The sequence below is a fragment of the Ascaphus truei genome, chromosome 5 (assembly GCF_040206685.1).
Source record: "Ascaphus truei isolate aAscTru1 chromosome 5, aAscTru1.hap1, whole genome shotgun sequence".
Lineage (NCBI taxonomy): Eukaryota > Metazoa > Chordata > Amphibia > Anura > Ascaphidae > Ascaphus > Ascaphus truei.
In genome coordinates this window covers 283,858,452-283,879,852 of record NC_134487.1, presented here as the reverse complement: position 1 = coordinate 283,879,852, position 21,401 = coordinate 283,858,452, and the positions used below count along the sequence as shown (strand labels likewise).

General features: G+C 41.3%; 1 long non-coding RNA gene across 1 annotated transcript in view; it reads left to right on the top strand.

Annotated features, from left to right (window-relative positions):
- The window catches only part of LOC142494595 (uncharacterized), a 30,746-nt gene extending 10,339 nt beyond the window's left edge, over window positions 1-20,407 (top strand). Inside the window, exon 3 of the long non-coding RNA XR_012801551.1 lies at window positions 20,314-20,407. This is a non-coding gene — a long non-coding RNA (uncharacterized LOC142494595). The remainder of the gene's footprint in view (window positions 1-20,313) is intronic.
- The last annotated feature ends 994 nt before the right edge of the window (window positions 20,408-21,401 follow it).

Below are 21,401 nucleotides of genomic sequence, written 5' to 3'. Positions count from 1 at the left end.
ACTTATTCTTAAGTTCTTGTAAGGGCAGGACCTCATCACTTTCCAGCAGATCCGCAATCACTCTGATATTTAGGCCCTGGAATTGGCCAAATTGGGTACGGGAGCAGCCGGGTGGGAAGTCCGGGTTCCCGAAAATGGGGGTGAGTTGTGAGGGGGATGAAGCTAGGCCATGTTTCCCTTTGGTTTTGATCCATGTAGGCCACGTGCACCTCATTGCCCCGAGGTCGAATCTCAGGGGCCTTCTGCTTTTGTGGGCCTGAGACCATAATAGGGCCGAGAGGGGGGTGGGGGCCACGTGGTGTGCCTCTATCTCCAACCAGCAATTGGAGGTCGGGGGGGTTATTCCAGACCCACCGCCTGCCTCAGCTGGGCCGCCTGGTAATATCTAACGACATCCGGGGCACCCAGGCCCCCTCTCGTCCTTGAAGCCAAAAGCACCGATCTCGGTACCCTAGGTCTACGTTGCCGCCATATAAAGCGGAGAATATGGGCCTGCATGTTTTGCAGTTCTACTAGTGGGACAGGTACTGGGAGGGTCTGAAAGTAGTAAAGTAATCGGGGGAGGACATTCATTTTGGTGGACACAATTCTTCCAAATCAAGAGATCTGATGGGCATGCCAGGCCTCCAGGTCTCTCTTAATCTGGCGGAAAAGAGGGGGGTAGTTGGCTTGATATAGCGAGCTGTATGAGCTTGCTATTTTTATCCCTAGATAAGGCGGATACATTTTTAAAACCAGGAGATATTCTTTTTTCCTTCTGCATCAAAGGTATGAAAGAGGGAGAATTAGAAAAGCAGCCCAAACAGGAAAAAAACAAACAAAAAAAACTCCTCCTCCCGCTTCAAAAAGTGCATTCCAGACAGGAAAGGTTAATTAGTAACTCAGAACCTTAAAATTTAGGTTTTAAAAAAAAAACTCAGTAATAATATGGGTAAAGAAAATTATTTTTTAGACTAAGTTTGCAGGATCAAACTGTTCTGTGTTACAATTTTTCATTATTATTTTTGTATCAGAGACGTGTGAAATTATGTTTGTGTATGGTGCTTTCTATTGCTTTCTATTTTCTGTATAACCGGTAAAAACATTTCAATTCTATTTGTTTTAATTATGTCTTAAGATGTTGGTAAACGGTTACAAGCACATGATATGTCATGGGACAAGGACCCATTGTTTTATTTCTAATGTAGCATGAAAAATTAATTTTGTACAGTATAGGGCTTTATGAGAATCTCCATTTTTACCTCTAAGCTACCTCAGTCTGTATAAGCAGTCAGTATATGCTAGAATCCAGCAATTTTTAACCACTCCAATTCAAGGGCAAGGAGGATTGAAGCACTGATGCACATGATCTCTACATCATTAGTGTAAATACGCATGATGGTTAGAGAATTGTGATAGTATTGGTGGCTAAAATATAATAAAGACTCTAATCAATGCGGGTGAAACATATTTGAATATTAATCAGGATATAGCATATTCGTCTACTGTGGATTTTACTCACAGAATTAAGATGTAGGTAGATACATAACCGACCTAATAAAAGCAAATTCATAATTAATAGTGGAAAATGGCAGGCGAAATTTGGCCCCGTTGAGAAGTGTGGGTAGATTCATAGTGTACATAATGTAGCTACACTGTGTCACATTTATGTACTTTCTAGAGGACCGAGGTAAGGTAAGTTAGTGTATAAAAATTAGAATCTCAGTGTGTAAAAATGGTTACTAGGTATCACAGTTCTATACACTAAGGGAGATCAAAATCAGGTAAGTGTATATAGAGGATGGAATATATAGCCCTATAAAGTAGATGGGTGAACATTTGCAGACATACATCAGTATGTAAGATATTATTGGTAGATACATACTGGTTGTAAGTACTAGGGTAGTTCTACTTAACGTGATCTTAAATGAATGGGGTGAACACAAACCCTTCATTCAGGCCCTTGGGCGATAATGTCTGTAATGTATATATCCATCTTGCCTCCTTCTGTAATAGAACAGTGTCCCAGTCCCCATGTCGTCGGTCCATTGAGAATTGGTCCATACCAATGAATTTAACAAGGGTTTGATTGCCCTGATTTACAGAGTTTATGTGTCTCGCTAAAGGTTTATCTGTCTTATTTCGTATGGAACCCATATGTTCCAAGACCTTTACCTTCAATGGGCGGCGGGTCTTACCAACATATATCTTACCACAGTCGCAAATGGCTTGATAGATAACGCCTGCGGTCTGGCAATTAATGAACTTACGGATTTTGGAAGTCTTGGTTCCATTCCAATTTGAAAATTTGCTAGTGGTAAGCATGTGATCACACGCCTTACATTTGCCACATTTGAACAACCCCGGTGGTTTAGGAGGTAGCCAGGTCCTTTTGACCTCTTCATCAAAATGGCTGTAAACCAGAACATCATTTAGATTTTTGGCCCTCCTGCTGACCATAGATGGACGGTCATGCAGAAATTCACCAATTGTGGTGTCGGCCCTTAAAATGTGCCAGTGCTTGCAAATTATGTCCCTGGCATGTTTCCATTGGTTGTTAAATGTGCCAACGAATCTTACTGTCTTATCATCCGTCTTAGTGATCTTGTCTTGTAGCAATGAGCCACGTATGGTATACTTGGCCCTTTTATATGCCAACTTCACTAATCGCTTGCTATATCCTCGTTCGTGAAACCTCTTAGCCATCAAGTCCTTCTTTACCTCAAAGTCGGTATTATTACTACAGTTGCGTTTTAATCTAAGAAACTCGCCAACTGGAATACTGTTAATGAGAGATCTAGGGTGATGACTACTGGCAGTAAGAAGGCTGTTAGTGGCCGTGGCCTTGCGATGGATAGTGGTGTCAATGATATTGTCAGTGCCTCTGGAGATGCACACATCTAGGAACACTACTTTATTACAATCATGTTCTAGAGTTAGATACAAGTTAAGTTCGTTGGTGTTGAGAATATCAACGAACTCCAGAAGTTTATCAATGGTGCTATTCCATAGCATCATCACATCATCGATATAGCGTACCCATATATCGATGTGTGATGTGTATGGCTCCATTTCTTCTGTAAGAACCAGCATAGATTCCCACCACCATAAGTATAAGTTGGCGTATGATGGGGCACACTTAGTACCCATGGCCGTGCCTTGAATTTGATGATTGTATGTATTTGCAAACAAAAAGTAGTTATGTGTAAGTAGAAACTCAATTATTCTTCCTGAGTAAAATGTAGATGTAGAATCTAGATTAATTAATTCTACTCCAACAGTCCAGAAAGAACCTGAAAAATTCAAACATACCACATTAAAAAACAAGTCCACGTTTTATCCAACATACTATAAGAACTGCAATTGGCATTAGATAGTGAGGCATTTAAAGTGAGGTTTTTAAGTGATAAATACAGTTAGACTACAGTATATATATATATATATATATATATATATATATATATATATATATATATATATGTATATATATATATATAGTTAATATACTCACTTTCTTCATGCAAGACCAATAACCAATAACCTCAGCTGATATGACATGGATCTAATTGCATTCTCTTCACAGGTATGTTCCTGATGTTGAAACCCTCTGTAAAAGACTGAATCTGGCCTTGTAGAATTGATATAAGTATGTTCCTGATGTTGAAACCCTGTGTAAAAGACTGAATCTGGCCTTGTAGAATTGATATAAGTATGTTCCTGATGTTGAAACCCTGTGTAAAAGACTGAATCTGGCCTTATAGAATTGATATAAGTATGTTCCTGATGTTGAAACCGTATGTAAAAGACTGAATCTGGCCTTGTAGAATTGATATAAGTATGTTCCTGATGTTGAAACAATGTGTAAAAGACTGAATCTGGCCTTGTAGAATTGATATAAGTATGTTCCTGATGTTGAAACCCTGTGTAAAAGACTGAATCTGGCCTTGTAGAATTGATATAAGTTAGTATGTTTGTATGTAAAAAGTTTTTTTTTTCTCCTCTTAACTCTGTGCTGTTAATTGACCAAATGGAACAAGCTGACTGATTGGGGAGGGGGAGGGTCATGTGACTGTTTTAGCTGTATATAACAAACACCTCTCCTGCAATCTGCAGGAACTGCAATTGGCATTAGATAGTGAGGCATTTAAAGTGAGGTTTTTAAGTGATAAATACAGTTAGACTACAGTTTGACTAGAGGTGACTGGGGACTGGATCTACTGCACACTCTTTTACTCAAGACAACAAACGGTAAGCTATTCAGATCACACTATGATCCCATGCTTGCTAACCTGCCTATTTCAACCCCCACCCCTTTACAACTTATTTACTGCAGTCTCTCCCAAAACTGACTGCACAATACACTGAAACCCTGAACTGACTCTAGCATTGCAATACAGCTAAACATTTGACAAGGAACAGGCACCCCTGCTGTTAGTCTGCTCACACTCACTCTGCTCACAACAGCTCCTTGCAGCACTGCCTACCTCTGGCATCATGAACCTGCTATGTATTTTAACTTTTTTCTTTCTCCTGGCCTCATGGAGATGTTACTCCCTCTATCCACTACAAACTCCTCCATCCTGGCCCACACCCAACATCACCATACACCCTGGACTACTCAAAAGCCTTGCACTATCTAGTGAATGTTGGTGGAGAACTCTAAAAACCAGCACACCAACCACTGCTCACTCTAATGGAAAACACCACAAATTTACAACTTGCAAACAACTACCCAAATTTCTACTCATACTATTACTCTGTTTAGCAGGTGATATTGAACCTAACCCAGGTCCTCCCATTTCAGCTCTGGCCCATGCCCCTGAGAATTCCACCTTTAAATTCCAAAAAGGGCTTTCTGTCGCCCATATAAACATCCGGAGCCTGCTGCCCAAACTAGATGAACTAAGGGCATGGTGCCTTATGCATAAACCCAAAGCCATCATTCTTACAGAAACATGGCTATCCCCTAAAACTCCTGATGCAAATATTGCCATTCAGGGATACTCCATTTTTAGGAGAGATAGGTCAAAGAGAGGAGGAGGGGTGTTATTTTATATTGCAGACACCTTACAATTTACACTGTTAAATTGCCCACCAAGTCCACCCTCTTTTGAAACTCTAGTTGGCAAAATCTGCCTCCCCTTTTCTAAGCCCATCTTGCTTGCTGGCATCTACCGCCCCCCTAAAGCCCCTCTACAATCCTTGACTGATATCACCCAATTTTTTGGCTCCATTTCCTCTCTGAATGAGAAGAGTGAGCTGCTAGTTCTTGGGGATTTCAACTTCAATTCGCTTGACCCTAAAAACCACAAAATCCAGATACAACTCAAGTCACTTAACCTATCACAACTCATTTCCCAACCCACACGGATAAACCTGAAATCGCATAACCATTCCTTGCTAGACTGGATTCTCTCCTCAAACACCAGCAGAATCCAATCCTCTGGCATCCTTCCTGATATTTTCAGTGACCATGCAATAGTGTACTGTGTAAGGAAAATTAAACCGCCCCATTCAAGCCCTAAAGTTCTCCTCACTAGAACATTTAAAAACTTTAACCCACAACAGTTTCTGGATGACCTTACCAACTGCCCATGGCACAGAATCGATTTAATTCCCGACCCCGATTCTGCGCTCGACTATTTCCAATCCGAGTTCTTAAAACTCTGCGATACCCATGCTCCACTACACAAAATAAGGGTACGGGGGGCCCACCTTCCATGGGTTACACCTGACCTTATAGCACTCTACCAGTTCAGGGATGCCTTGTGGAAAAGCTACAAAGTAACTGGCACTACCAAGGATCTCAATCACTACAGATGCATGCGGAACATGTGCACAAGGCAAACAAGGCACGCAAAAGCACGCTATTACTCTGACAATCTCCACCAAAATACATCAAACCCAGCTAACTTCTGGAAGGTTATCAACAATATATTCCAGCCTCCTAACCATCAACAACCAAGTAATCACTAAGGGGGATATTACTTTGACAAACCCCACTGACATCGCAAATGCATTCAATGATTACTTTGTGGGGTGTGCCACTAACTTACACAGGCGGCACACTTTATTTGAGTACGGCTCATTCCGCAAGCCGGGATATGTCCCGGCTTGCGAGCCGCACTCCCTCAGCGTGCCACGCATCACCGATGCGCGGTCACGCGTCATCGGGTGCCTGTGCCGCCTGTACGCGTGCCCAGGGCTCCCCGAGGGAGCCCTGGTGTCGCGCGGATGTGAGGACGGCGGCGGGATGTTCCGGGGGACCCGGCGGACCTGGTGAGGAGAGGGGGAAGCCCCGATCGGCGGGCCTCTCCTCCGAGGCTTCGGCGCGCGCCCGGCACCCTCCGGCGAGCGCCAGGTTACTGCTGCGGCCGAGAACGGGCAAATGCTCGAATAAACTCAGCCGCAGCAGTATTAGCGAAACGCAGCACAAACCCCAAACATGAATCTCATTCTGGGAGTATCCCTACAGTCCCACCCCCTCCCAACACTGCTCACAATTTTCAATTTAGCCCAGTATCTGAAGAGGAGATTACACAAGCGCTCCTCAAACTAAAACTAAGCAGCCAATGTGGACCCGACTTACTACAATCTAGGTTCCTACGACTTTGTGCCCCAGCCATTGCCAAACCAATTGCGTCCATAGTCAACTCTATCCTGTCTGCAGGTCATATCCCTAAGACCTGGAAAACTGCCAGAGTTGTCCTAATCTTCAAAAGTGGGGACAAAAACACTGTCTCAAACTACAGGCCAATCTCACTTCTCCCAATTCTATCCAAAGTTATGGAAAAATGTGTCCACTCCCAATTAAACGATTTCTACACCAAGACAAATTTCCCTAGCCAATTCCAGTCTGGGTTTCGTCCCAAACACTCCACCGTAACTACCCTGCTAAAAGTTTGCAATGAAATCCTGTGTGGAATGGAACGGGGACAACTCACTGGTGCAGTATTCCTAGATTTTGCAAAAGCTTTTGACACAGTTGATCATGTTATCCTGCTGAACAAACTCCAGAGCTCTGGAATAGGGAAACATGCTTTAAACTGGTTTCAGTCCTACCTATCAGGAAGATCCCAACATGTGACCATCTCAGGCTCTAAATCCAACCCTCTGGATATCACCTGTGGTGTCCCGCAAGGCTCTCTTCTGGGGCCCATACTCTTCTCTGTGTTCATTAATGATCTTCCCACAGCTTGTAAGGAAGCCTCAATACACATGTATGCAGATGACACAATCCTATATGCACACAGCCATAGCCTCTCTGACCTTCAACACATACTTCAGTCTGACTTTTTGAGACTCGAAAACTGGATTTCCCAAAACAAACTGTTTTTAAACACTGACAAGACTGTAACAATGGTATTTGGGACCAAGACTAAATTTGTAAAGCTTCCAGTGACTGAGCTCCTGATTAGAACCAATGCTAACACCACCCTAACACCTGTTACTAGTTTTAAATACCTGGGCTTATGGTTTGACTCCCACTTAACATTCGGGATGCACATTGATACCCTGACAACCAAGACCTATGCCAAACTAGGGATACTTTACAGGAACAAATCCTCCCTAAGTCTCCTGGTCAGAAAGCGTATTGCACAGCAGATGCTAATGCCAATTATTGACTATGGAGACATAGTATATGGCTCGGCTCCTCAAACCCACCTTAGCAAACTTGACACCCTCTACAATTCAATTTGTCGTCTTGTTCTCCAATGCAACTACAACACACATCACTGCGAAATGCTCAAAGAACTAGATTGGTCATCACTAGAGTCTAGGCGCAAAGTTCACCTTTCCTGTCTCACCCTCAAATACTTTCTGGGCAAGCTACCCAGCTACCTGAACAAGCTCCTCACCCCTACCACATGCAGCACCTATCACCTGAGATCAGACTCCAAAAGACTATTCATGGTCCCAAGGCTCAACAAAGTATCCGGACGTTCCTCCTTCTCCTTCCGTGCACCCCCAAAACTGGAACAACCTACCAGAGACTCTCACATCCACCACCAGTTTAAGTTCTTTCAAATCTAAGGCTGTCTCACACTTTAATCTGGTCTGTAACTGTTTCATACGCTCATAATATATATTTTCTTTAACTGTGCACGCAATGTCTTGTATATAATGTATACCTTGTTCATTTATGTATCTGTACTTGTAACCATGTATTATTTGTTTTACTCTGTGCCCAGGACATACTTGAAAACGAGAGGTAACTCTCAATGTATTACTTCCTGGTAAAATATTTTAGAAATAAATAAAATAAATAAATAAGGGCAATCATTTAGAAGTGTTTTATGATTTGATTGTTAAAGACTATGAAAATCTTTCCAAGAATAACAAATCTAAAATTAGAAATAACTTGACTAAAGAAGAAAAGAAAGCCTTGGAAGAAATCACAGAAAACACTGATTTAATTATCAAACAGGCGGATAAGGGAGGGGGAGTAGTAATTATGAATAGAAAAGATTATCTAACAGAAACCAGCCGCCTTTTGGGAGATTCGAATACTTACGAAGTTCTAAAGAAAAATCCAACTAAAACATTCAGTATTGATCTACAAAACATCTAGATAAAGGGAGAGATATTGGCATTCTGACCGAACAGGAATACAAATTCCTGTTAAATAAAACACCGCAAATACCTATATTTTATATACTTCCCAAGATACACAAATGCTTAAAGAACCCCCCTGGTAGGCCTATAATCTCAGGTATAAATTCCCTCACTTCGAACCTATCCGCATACATTGATAATTTTCTACAAGGATACGTAAAGACATTAAAATCATACTTGAAAGACACAACTGAAATACTGCAAATCTTGGAAACTTATTTGGAAGGAAAACTATATACTTGCTACTATAGATGTTTCATCATTATATACCTCGATTGCACATAATTTAGGATGTGAAGCCATTAAATACTTTTTAGATAAAGATCTAGATTTGTATGAATTACAGGCTAAATTTCTGTTGGAAAGCATATCTTTTATATTAGAAAATAATTTCTTTTTATTTGAAAACGTCTTCTATATTCAGAAATGGGGCACCACCATGAGAACAAAGTTCGCCCCCAGTTATGCAAATCTCTTTATAGGATTTTGGGAGGACCATAACATCTGGTCCAATGGCATACTGGGGGAGGGCGTTGTCCTATGGCGGCGCTACATTGATGATATTATTTTAATTTGGCAGGGAGATCAGCGAGGTTTAGACCAGTTTATTTTAAATTTGAATAATAATGTATTAAATTTGAATTTCACCTATACAACCAGCAAGACCTCTATTGAATATTTAGATTTGGTCATATATATAGAGGAAGGCTCTATATAAACCAAAACACATTTTAAAGATGTGGATAGCAACAATTTTATTTTACGTTCCAGTTGCCATCACCATCGTTGGATGGATAATGTACCTTACAGTCAGTACAGAAGAATGCGTAGGAACTGTACAGAAGATACTGTGTTTAATGAACAATGTAACATTTTAGAGACACGTTTTATACAAAAAAAGTACAAGAAAGATACATTAGATACAGCGTTAAATAAGGCCAAATCGCTACAAAGAAAAGATTTATTAGAACCAAAAAGTGTTTTGAAAAACATCACCAATAATTATGATGCAGCATTTTTAACCACATATAACAAAGAAGCAAATAATATCAATAAAATTTTAGGAAAACACTGGCATGTCCTAAAAACTGACACAATTTTAAATGATATACTTCCTGAACAACCTAAAATCATTTACAAAAAAAGCACAGAATATAAAAAACATTGTGGCTCCGAGTGCCCTTAGAAAACTAGATACAATAAAGAACGGGTGGTTTAAAAGCATAGAAGGCTTTTATGGATGCTCATCATGTAAGGCGTGTGAACACAAACAATTGGATAAAAAAAAACATTTGTATGCACTAATAGAAATGAAACTTTTAAGATTAAACAGTATATCAATTTGTATACAGACTATGTGATATATGTTCTTCAATGCCCATGTGGGCTACAATATGTGGGGAAGACCACAAGACCCATTCGGACACGCATCATAGAACATCTCAGCAATATTAGACGTGGTATTCTTACACACGGTGTACCTAAGCATTTTGCAAAACACCATAAAGATCTGAAATTTATTGCTATTGAGAATGTTCTACAGCACTGGAGAGGACGCAGCAGAGATATAGATCTGAGCAGAAGAGAAATGTATTGGATACATAAATTACACACACTCATACCATATGGTTTAAATGCTGATTTTGAAATAACACCATTCTTGGTTTGAATTTTTCAGTCTGCTCAGTGTCCTTTTCTCTATTTACTTTTGTAAATTAATTAATTATTCATTTATTCATATTTGCTCCACATTATATGTCTACCTCGCTATCCTACACTTTGCACTTTGCCTTTTAAGAAGCTTTTATATTATTATGAAGTTTTTATATACTTATAAGTCTTTTTTTATTGTGATATTGATATCTAAATGCCCTTTATTTTATTATTGAATATTAATACTTGTTTCTCTCTTCTCTTCCATCTCATCCCATCCGTACCCAATGAGCTTTTATATTAGTTTGATAAACATATTTGTACGTTACTTTTTTACTATATATTATTCTCTATGTTAGTTATTAATAAAATGTTCACTTGTATTTTACTATTTGTCTTTTTGGACCGCAGGGTTATGTGCCGAGTACGGCAAACCTGGGGTTAATTTCTACGTATATGTCACACATCAGCGTATGTTAATTGATTCCAATTATCCACACTATAAATGGATACCCACCCACAAGGGATGTTAATCTGCTCCTGAGGAAGCTGTCTATGTACAGCGAAACGCGTAGAGCTTTGTCGTCAGTCTGCTGCAGCTGCCCTCCAAGTGAAGACGTTCGAGTTGCTGCTGATCCGCTGCTATCTGTCTTCCCCGCTCCCAACCGGATGTCGTCACCCGTTTATCGGAAGTGACGTCAGACACCATCCATCGGCGGCGAGGCGGGAGCTCAAGGAGGACGGTACAGCAAGCCTTTCCACACGGGACTAGCTCTCTACTGTCTCACGATACCCCTATGTGTACATTTATTATGTACTTATTGTAAGTACATTTTTTACCTTGTTTTGATGTGATAAACCTTGTCATTGCGATCTACACTATAGTCCGTTTCTATCTTACATGAACAACACACTCCGTTTGGATCCGAGTTCACGTTACCTGTATGATCTCCGTTTGGAGTTATCTCTCATCCTGAACCTCCCTCTGCTGAAGATCCAGTTTCATATATCCTGACAGTGTCAGACCATTGCCCTTATTTATTCCACTTGTTGTAAGTAGGAATTTCTACAGAGCCAAGAATTCATTACATTCCATGATGTGTTAATATACTGCACCATTATTGTTTTATTTTTTATCTTTTTGGTGTGTTCCCGAAATCACCGCTTCCTTCCCACCCCGGACCAAGATTGCTTTGTAAGGAATCCTTACATATTCCTTGGAAGGTTGAGAAGTATTTTAGCTACACATCATTTTCACTGTGTTTATACATTTTTTCACTTTAATATTTTTGTGGGTGTTTTCAGCGCCGATTCAAATCACTTGGGCAGACTTAGTACCCATGGCCGTGCCTTGAATTTGATGATAGTATGTATTTGCAAACAAAAAGTAGTTATGTGTAAGTACAAACTCAATTAGCTCGGCCATGAATACATTGTGTGCTTTGTAGAACGTACCCCTTGTATTCAGGAAATACATAGCTGCTTTTATACCAGCTTCATGTTTAATGCTGGTATAAAGTCCTTCCACATCCATGGTGACGAAAATTGTTTTCTCTGTTCCAATAATACCATCAAGTCTCCTGAGCACATCCTTAGTGTCTCTAAGGTAGGATGGCAGAGACTGGACAAATGGTCGCAGGATGCAGTCTATGTAAGAGCTAGTGTTTTCAGTTAAACTCCCAATCCCAGATACAATTGGCCTACCTGGTGGTGGTCTCTTGTTTTTATGTAGTTTGGGGAGGCTGTAAAATGGGGCTGTTTTTGGAAACTTGACCAACATGTAGTCAAATTCCTTTTGACTAATGAGCTTAGTATTTAATCCCTTCTGTAAAATGTTCATGAGATCTTTGTGATACTGAGTCGTGGGATCATTCTGTAAGACTTCATAACAGGTTATATCCGAAAGGAGTCTAATGTTCTCTCTCTTATAGTCAATAGTGTCCAAAACAACCAAATTCCCACCCTTGTCTGCTGGTTTGATAGTAATTCCTTTATTATCTGTGAGTTCTTTTAGTGCCGTTCTCTCAGATTTTGTGAGATTATCATGTGTATGATAGCGAGTTAGTGTTTCGAGGTCGTGCGTGACCAGATCCACAAAGACATCTATATTGGCATAGCTGTCACCAAATGGAAGAAATCTGGAGTTCAATTTTAAATTAGTAAAGGGGCCTTCCCCTATTGACCTAGCTGAGTCCTCCTCCAGTGCTAGCAAAGTATTATAGGCTTCCATGTCCTTGCTTTCAAGGCCAGGGATACCAAGTGAATTAGCTTGTCTGTTTTCCCTGAGTTTAAAAAACTTTTTTAACTTGAGTTTGCGAGCAAACAGGTTCAGATCTTTGACCCATTCAAATGTGTTTATGTCAGTTGATGGTGAGGACAGCCCTTTGCTAAGCAATGTAAGGTGGGATTCATTCAAAGGGAATGTGGACAGGTTGGTAACTGGTGAATATGTACCCCCTAATACCTCTGTTGTTTCCTCCCCCTCCTTGTGCCTCGATGGGATGGTCCCCCTCTGGACTTGAGGTCCCAAACCTTTCCCCCGTCTTGTTTTTGCTTTTCTTTTGGGGCCGTCAATTGTTGCCCTAAAAAAGGAACCTGGGGGGGTTGAGTGTTGGGGGCATCATTAAGGGGGGGGGGGGGAGATCTCTGTCGTCATCTTCAGAGGGTTCCCAATCAGAGGTTGGTAACTGGTGAATATGTACCCCCTAATACCTCTGTTGTTTCCTCCCCCTCCTTGTGCCTCGATGGGATGGTCCCCCTCTGGACCTGAGGTCCCAAACTTTTCCCCCGTCTTGTTTTTGCTTTTCTTTTGGGGCCGTCAATTGTTGCCCTAAAAAAGGAACCTGGGGGGGTTGAGTGTTGGGGGCATCATTAAGGGGGGGGGGGTGGATCTCTGTCGTCGTCTTCAGAGGGTTCCCAATCAGTGGAGGAATCCTGATACTGAGGTATATTGGTGTTTTTAGGGAGGACCTTCTTTTTTTTTAGCAAATTTATAGCGGTATATTTTGTTTTCTTCAAAATCTTTAGCATCCCTGTTATATTTGATCCTTTTTCTTTCCTTGATTTCACTGGAGAATTTCTCAAAACTAGTCTGGAGTTTTAGTTCCAGTTCAGTGAACCTGTTATTAGTTTGCCATGTTTCAACTTCTTTAAGTCTATCATCAATCTGTGTATTGATATCGGCTAATCTATTCTTTTGAAAATCAACTAGAAGTTGCATTAACATTTTGGAACATTGCCCCAGCACCAGTTCCCATGAATGGTTAAAATTCTCGTCCGCAATATGATGTGCACGTGCGAGGTCAACTCTCAGCCCTCTTGGTATTAGTTCTACTCCTAAATATCTCTCTAGGCTGTAAACCTCCCACCATGTGCGTATTCTCTGTTTATGCAATGTGTCCCATTCATAAAAATATTTTGAGATATCTGGTGCTGAATTAGTCTCATCGGCCACATATTCCGGGGCAAACAAATTAGCAGCTTCCTGTTGCCACAACTGAAAGTCAGGGCGACTTGAAAGAAAGCCTGCCATAATGTATGCGAGCTGGGGAGGAGAAGGTCAAAGAAGTTAAAGTTCTATAATGGTGAACCCCGCTTCAGCTGAATATTGCGTAAATGTTTAGGGGTAAGGTGCTAGTGGGTGACGTAGTAGGTAAACAGCAAAGAAGCAAGAACCCACTGAAAGCACTCAATGCCCCCTGTAAAGTATTGTGATAATAATAAAAATAATCTTTAATGCTAAGCTAATTAAAATAATGGGTGTTAAAATACAACAAATGACACACATATATATTAACCCCCCAACCAATTGAAACACACTCGTGCATATATAAACCTCATTACGTTCAATGGGACTTCCCCCTCACACTGAGCCTTGAGAAAGCGTTTCTAATCGCGAAATGCGCGCGTCGGCATCCGTCACGTGCACGCGCACAGTCAGTATTGACGTGGCAGCCTTCCAAGTTGCAGAAACTGTGTGTTTCCAGTGTTGCTAATTACATGTATTGGCGAAGCTCCTCTGGGATATAGACAAGTGTACTGATATAGCTGCCACATTATTATACTCTACAACCAATAGATGGCAGTGTTCTCATACATGAACTGATTGCCTCTTTACAAAGGACCTTGTATTCACCATAGAGGATTTTAAATTCTGTACACTATAGTAAATATCAGTCATTAATTTTTATATTTTGTATATATTATGGTATATTTGTTGATTAAATACTTCATTGTTTTTTATTTTAAGAGTACAGTATAAGAGCTATAGCTCAGAGATTCAATTTGTTCTCAACACTTATCTGTAACGTGTCTGAAAGAGTGCACCCAGAAGGGAATCTTCCCTGATTAGGGAAACATTTATATGTTTGATGTCCATCCTTATCCCCATTGCACCTCAGTATCTTTACACCGCTGATTAATAGGTTGAGCGGTAGGACAACTGTCTGTCCCAACAGAGAAAAGAAAGAAGAGAAAGAAAAGAGATTCTCAACGTACCGTGGAAGTTGCGGGAACATTTAACAATGACCCTACAGCACCAGGAAAACATTACAGAAAGAAGCAGAGATGTTCTGCAGCCTAGAGTAACTGGCGCAATTGCCCTGGGAAGGGCCGCAAAGGAAAAGGATGAGCAAAACAATGACGATTCCTTGAATCAGGCTAAAAATGCATTAGCTCATGCACTCCAATCTCCGTGAACGATTAGAAAAGGAGCTAGGACTTTACATTGAGATACAGAGGTTCAGCTGTAAGATATGTCTACAACTCCTTATGATGTCACCTGTATGATGTCACGTGCCAGATATATAGCCTACCAGGTACAACACCCAGTTGCTGATCTGCTTAAAGAAATTGTGCATTGCAGATAGGAGGCGGCAGAGGAGACGGGCATGCCAGGACAGCGAGGAAGAAGGAGAGGTTGGTTGTTATAGGGAGGGTGGGTGTGAAACTAGGATCTTCCCTGACCCTTTTTAGTTAGGTCTTGCAGGGCTTCAGTGAACCTGTGTGGATTTGTTAGGTCCCCAAGCACAGCACAGCTGGGAATAAATAAAGGCTCCATCTATACTAACCTGCTCATAGATAATAACGTCTTCATGGCTGTGATAGGGGGTTAAACAAAGACCCTACCAATCCCTCTGTGTGCACTTCCACCAACGGATTTATTTTTCTTCCAAATAAGTTTCTCAAAACAAAAGTTCCCTAACGAAGTTTTATAAATGTTTTCCTTGATGGTGGTACAAATTGAAGTTTTGGTTGCGGCCTCCCAGATATCCTCCCAATCTTCTCCGTCTATTTCTATATTGAGGTCTCCAGTTCACTTAAGCATATAGCTATGGTTGACGGGTATCAGGGCACGTGCTAGTCCCATATAAATCTCAGAGATCAGACCCTTCCGATATGTTGCTACTACACATATCTTTTCAAAGTTAGAGGGGCTTTCAAATTTGGAGTTGTGTGAGATCGTTAATAGGTCTTGAAAATGGGAAAAATGTTAGTATGGTAAAAGAAAAGTAAGGGTGATTGAGCAATTGAACAAAGTTGTCAGTACTGTATGTACTTTCTGTCAACACACACACACAGAAGAGAGAGAGAGAGATCGAGAGACACAGGATATAGGATATACATACATACAGGATATACACACACACACACAGACCCACACACAGGAAGGACACGTCCAAATTGAGTATTTGGCCCTTCTTAAAGTGCTTGACGTAAATAATTTGCAGTGTGTGTTAGCAAACACCTTGAAATTTTCAGGATAGTTATAGGCATTATACAGCACTTCATGTGCCAAGTTTTAAGTTAATCGGGTTATGTTTTGACACCTTAATTCACATTAAGCACTTTTTTATATGCATTTTCCACTTTCAGAAAGTGCTTAATGTGCATAATTTGAATGTTTAAATTCTAGTTGGCAAAATCTGCCTCCCCTTTTCTAAGCCCATCTTGCTCGCTGGCATCTACCGCCCCCCTAAAGCCCCTCTACAAACCCTGACTGATATCACCCAGTTTCTTGGCTCCATTTCCTCTCTGAATGAGAAGAGTGAGCTGCTAGTTCTTGGGGATTTCAACTTCAATTGGCTTGACCCTAAAAACCACAAAATCCAGATACAACTCAAGTCACTTAACCTATCACAACTCATTTCCCAACCCACACGGACAAACCTGAAATCACAAAACCATTCCTTGCTAGACTGGATTCTCTCCTCAAACCCCACCAGAATCCAATCGCAATAGTGTACTGTGTAAGGAAAATTAAACCACCCCATTCAAGCCCTAAAGTTCTCCTCACTAGAACATTTAAGAACTTTAACCCACAACAGTTTCTGGATGACCTTACCAACTGCCCATGGCACAGAATCGATTTAATTCCCGACCCTGATTCTGCGCTCGACTATTTCCAATCAGGGTTCTTAAAACTCTGCGATACCCATGCTCCACTACGCAAAATAAGGGTACGGGGGGCCCACCTTCCATGGGTTACAACTGGCCTTATTGCACTCTACCAGCTCAGGGATACCTTGTGGAAAAGCTACAAAGTAACTGGCACTACTAAGGATCTCAATCATTACAGATTCATGCGGAATATGTGCACAAGGCACGCAAAAGCATAATATTACTCTGACAATCTCCACCAAAATACATCAAACTCAGCTAACTTCTGGAAGGTTATCTACAATATATTTCAGCCTCCTAACCATCAACAACCAAGTAACATCACTAAGGAGGATATTACTCTGACAAACCCCACTGACATTGCAAATGCATTCAATGATTACTTTGTGGGGTGTGCCACTAACTTATTAGCGAAACGCAGCCCAAACCACAAATCCGAATCTCATCCTGGGAGTACACATATAGCCCCACCCCCTCCCAACACTGCCCACAATTTTCAATTTGGCCCAGTATCTGAAGAGGAGATTACACAAGCGCTCCTCAAACTAAAACTAAGCAGCCAATGTGTACCTGACTTATTACAATCTAGGTTCCTTCGACTTGGTGCCCCCGCCATTGCCAAACCAATTGCTTCCATAGTCAACTCTATCCTGTCAGCAGGCCATATCCCTAAGACTTGGAAAACTGCCAGAGTTGTCTCAAACTACAGGCCAATCTCACGTCTCCCAATTTTATCCAAAGTAATGGAAAAATGTGTCCACTCCCAATTAAGCGATTTCTATACCAAGACAAATTTCCCTAGCCAATTCCAATCTGGCTTTCGTCCCAAACACTCCACCGTAACTACCCTGCTAAAAGTTTGCAATGAAATCCAGTGTGGAATGGAACGGGGACAACTCACTGGTGCAGTATTCCTAGATTTTGCAAAGGCTTTTGACACAGTTGATCATGCTATCCTGCTTAACAAACTCCAGAGCTCTGGAATAGGGAAGCATGCTTTAAACTGGTTTCAGTCCTACCTATCAGGAAGATCCCAACATGTGTCCATCTCAGGCTCTAACTCCAGCCCCCTGGATATCACCTGTGGTGTCCCGCAAGGCTCTGTTCTGGAGCCCCTACTCTTCTCTGTGTTCATTAATGATCTTCCTACAGCTTGTCAGGAAGCCTCAATACACATGTATGCAGACGACACAATCCTATATGCACACAGCCAAAGCCTCTCTGACCTTCAACATATACTTCAGTCTGACTTTTTGAGACTCGAAAAATGGATTTCCCAAAACAAACTGTTTTTAAACACTGACAAGACTGTAACAATGGTATTTGGGACCAAGACTAAATTTTTAAAGATTCCAGCGACTGAGCTCCAGATTACAACCAACACTAACACCACCCTAACTCCTGTTACTAGTTTTAAATACCTGGGCATATGGTTTGACTCCCACTTAACATTCGGGATGCACATTTGATACCCTGACAACCAAGACCTATGCCAAACTAGGGATACTTTACAGGAACAAATCCTCCCTAAGTCTCCTGGTCAGAAAGCGTATTGCACAGCAGATGCTAATGCCAATTATTGACTATGGAGACATAGTATATGGCTCGGCACCTCAAACCCACCTTAGCAAACTTGACACCCTCTACAATTCAATTTGTCGTTTTGTTCTCCAATGCAACTACAACACACATCACTGCGAAATGCTCAAAGAACTAGATTGGTCATCACTAGAGTCTAGGCGCAAAGTTCACCTTTCCTGTCTTGCCTTTAAATTCTTCATGGGCAAGCTACCCAGCTATCTGAAGAAGCTCCTCACCCCTACCACTTGCAGCACTTATCACCTGAGATCAGACTCCAAAAGACTGTTCATGGTCCCAAGGCTCAACAAAGTATCCGGCCGTTCCTCCTTCTCTTACCGTGCACCCCAAAACTGGAACAACCTACCAGAGACTCTCACATCCACCACCAGTTTAAGTTCTTTCGAATCTAAGGCTGTCTCACATTTTAATCTGGTCTGTAACTGTTTCATACGCCCATAATATATATTTTCTGTAACTGTGCACGCAATGTCTTGTATATAATGTATACCTTGTTCATTTATGTAACTGTATTTGTAACCATGTATTATTTGTCTTACTCTGTGCCCAGGACATACTTGAAAACGAGAGGTAACTCTCAATGTAATACTTCCTGGTAAAATATTTTATAAATAAAATAAAATAAATAATTTGCAGTGCAAGTTATGAAAAGCCATGACATTTTCAGGTTAGCTTGGGGGAGTGCAAAGCATGTACTGTGCAAAGTTTGACTGCAATTGGTGTATGTCTTGGCACATTTATCCACATTAAGCGTTTTTCACATTTAGGGGGCTATGCACTAAGCTGTGATAAGTCGTTTTAAGAGCGCAAAGTGCTCTTAGAACGTGAAGTTCCGCCGAGCGCGATTCACAGAGCCGTGCAAACAGGCACTTTGCGCTCTAAAACTGACTTTTCCAGGAAATTTTTCAAAGTCCAATTTTGCTTGTACGATCAGCTGTTTGCACTGAATCCTGCCCTTCTGCGGGATTCACTAAGCTACGCAAACTTATCGTACTTGAAAGTGCGCTGAAAAAAGCTCACCAGCTAAAGGCAGGTGATAAAAAAAGCTGTAGTTTGAAAAATTTCTTTGTTTACATTTTTGCAGGTGCAACACCCATACAACAGGCCAACGGGTGTCCCCGGCTGACCCCGTGGGGGCCCCCGCGGGAGTCCGGGGGTCCCCGTGGGTGTCCGCGGGAGTCCCGGGATCCCCGCGGGCCTGCGGTACCAATGTCGTGCCTCCAAAAAAATATACAATATTTCTAACTAAATGCACCCCCTCCCCCCGCCCCCTAATACATACAATACCGTAATGGGCAAAATTACTATTATCCACATATGGATAATAATGCATTTGCCCATTTAAATTACATATAAATCACAATAAATACAGTAAATACATATTACACTTACTTACCCACGATGAAGGCCATCTTCATCCTCATCTTCATCCTGCCCATGTCCCCTCCTAAGCTGCAAAACATACAAAACAATCAAAATAGCCAATATAATGTCCCCTAACCCCTTAATCACCTTAGCGGTCATTAACCGCCATAGTCATTAAGGGGTTAACCCACCCTCACCCACCACTCGGGAGGCCTATACACCCTCTGGTGTCTGGTGGCCCTCGGGTGGCCCCTATGGGTCCACGGTGCCCCCACAGATGGGGCCACCGGTTCATCCCTGCAGGTGTCCCCCGTGAGTTCGCCAGCCTGGTAACCATGGAAACTCTGAGGAGACCTCAGGTGGTCATGTGATAATTGTGTTGGCAGGTGTGAGCCAAAGTGTAGTATAAAACTTTTATGGTAAAAACCTGTATTTTCTTGTATTGATCAGGTATCCGTATCAATAAAAGGCCAACTCCTCCTGGAGGGGCGTATTATTATAATTTTCTGTAAGCCAGCCCACCTAGGGGCATGTATTATACCTCAGAAGGGTATAAAGTTTATGTGTTTGTCACTGTATGGCAGAGAAAGCTCTGCATTGAGCTTCCTTTCCTTGTATACTCATAATGAAATAAACTCTTACTTGATTCAACTCTGAAAAATATTGAACCCGTAACCATTGTATTTTTTCTCGCATTCACAGTTTGGGGGGTTCGTCTCGGATGCTCAGAACTCCCGGAACCAGAACATCTCAGCAGGACTGGACTTCTCAATCACTCAAACCTGAGCTCACATGACAGGTAAGGCTTGTTCCTTTTTAACAAAAAAGCCAATAGTTTAAGTGTTTGAGTGGTTAGAGTGAGTACTGTCTTGTCTGGATGTTCCTCTGGGGTAACGAGTATCTTTTTCAGTAATCAAGTAAGTTTTTATATTTATATATCGATATATATATATATATATATACTAGTTGCTGTCACCATATAAAGGTTTAAGGAGATATATGTTCACTTCCGGTGTATAAATTGGTGAGAGAAATATAAATCAAGGTACGGTCCTGTATTTCAGTAAAGGATACTCCGTCAGGAGTGACCTTTTGTTTCTGAGCGGGAAGTGTCCTTGGTTGTATTTCTTACTCATTTTTATACCAACGTGTATTCCGGAACCTGGATGGTACATAATCAATTTAATTTGGTTATTGTAAACAACGGTTGTACGTAATCCGCTTACACTGGTTACTGTAAAGGGTAGATGATGGAACGAGATTGCCATCTACCGGAAGTTCTGCGCAGTATATATGTGACAGCACTAGAAACCCATAATGTAAATGTAATAGACAGGGAAAATGACTATTGTTGGCCACAAGATGACAGTTTTGACATACGAGAAAATTCACTGACTGACATGCAGACAGATAAGGAAAAAGAGTATACTTTTGTTCAAAAGGAAATATATGCTTTAAATTCACACACCATTGTCTACCCTGTGGGGGTACCTAACAATAACAAAGAGTCAGAGCCTCTCAGTGAAGGAGAAGATTTCCTCCTCCACCAGGCTATGTCATATACACCCACTCCCTCAGACACTAATATTTTGCCCATGAGGGAACTCACAGAGGACAGTACCACATACAGATACAAGACATGGACACCTAGTACACTTATGACACTCAGAAATCAATTCCCACGACCAAAAGACGATATAGGGAGTTTTTGTGACATAATGAAAAGTCGAATGACTGCATGCGACCCCACTTGCGACCCCACTCGCGAAAATATAAAAAATGTATTTACA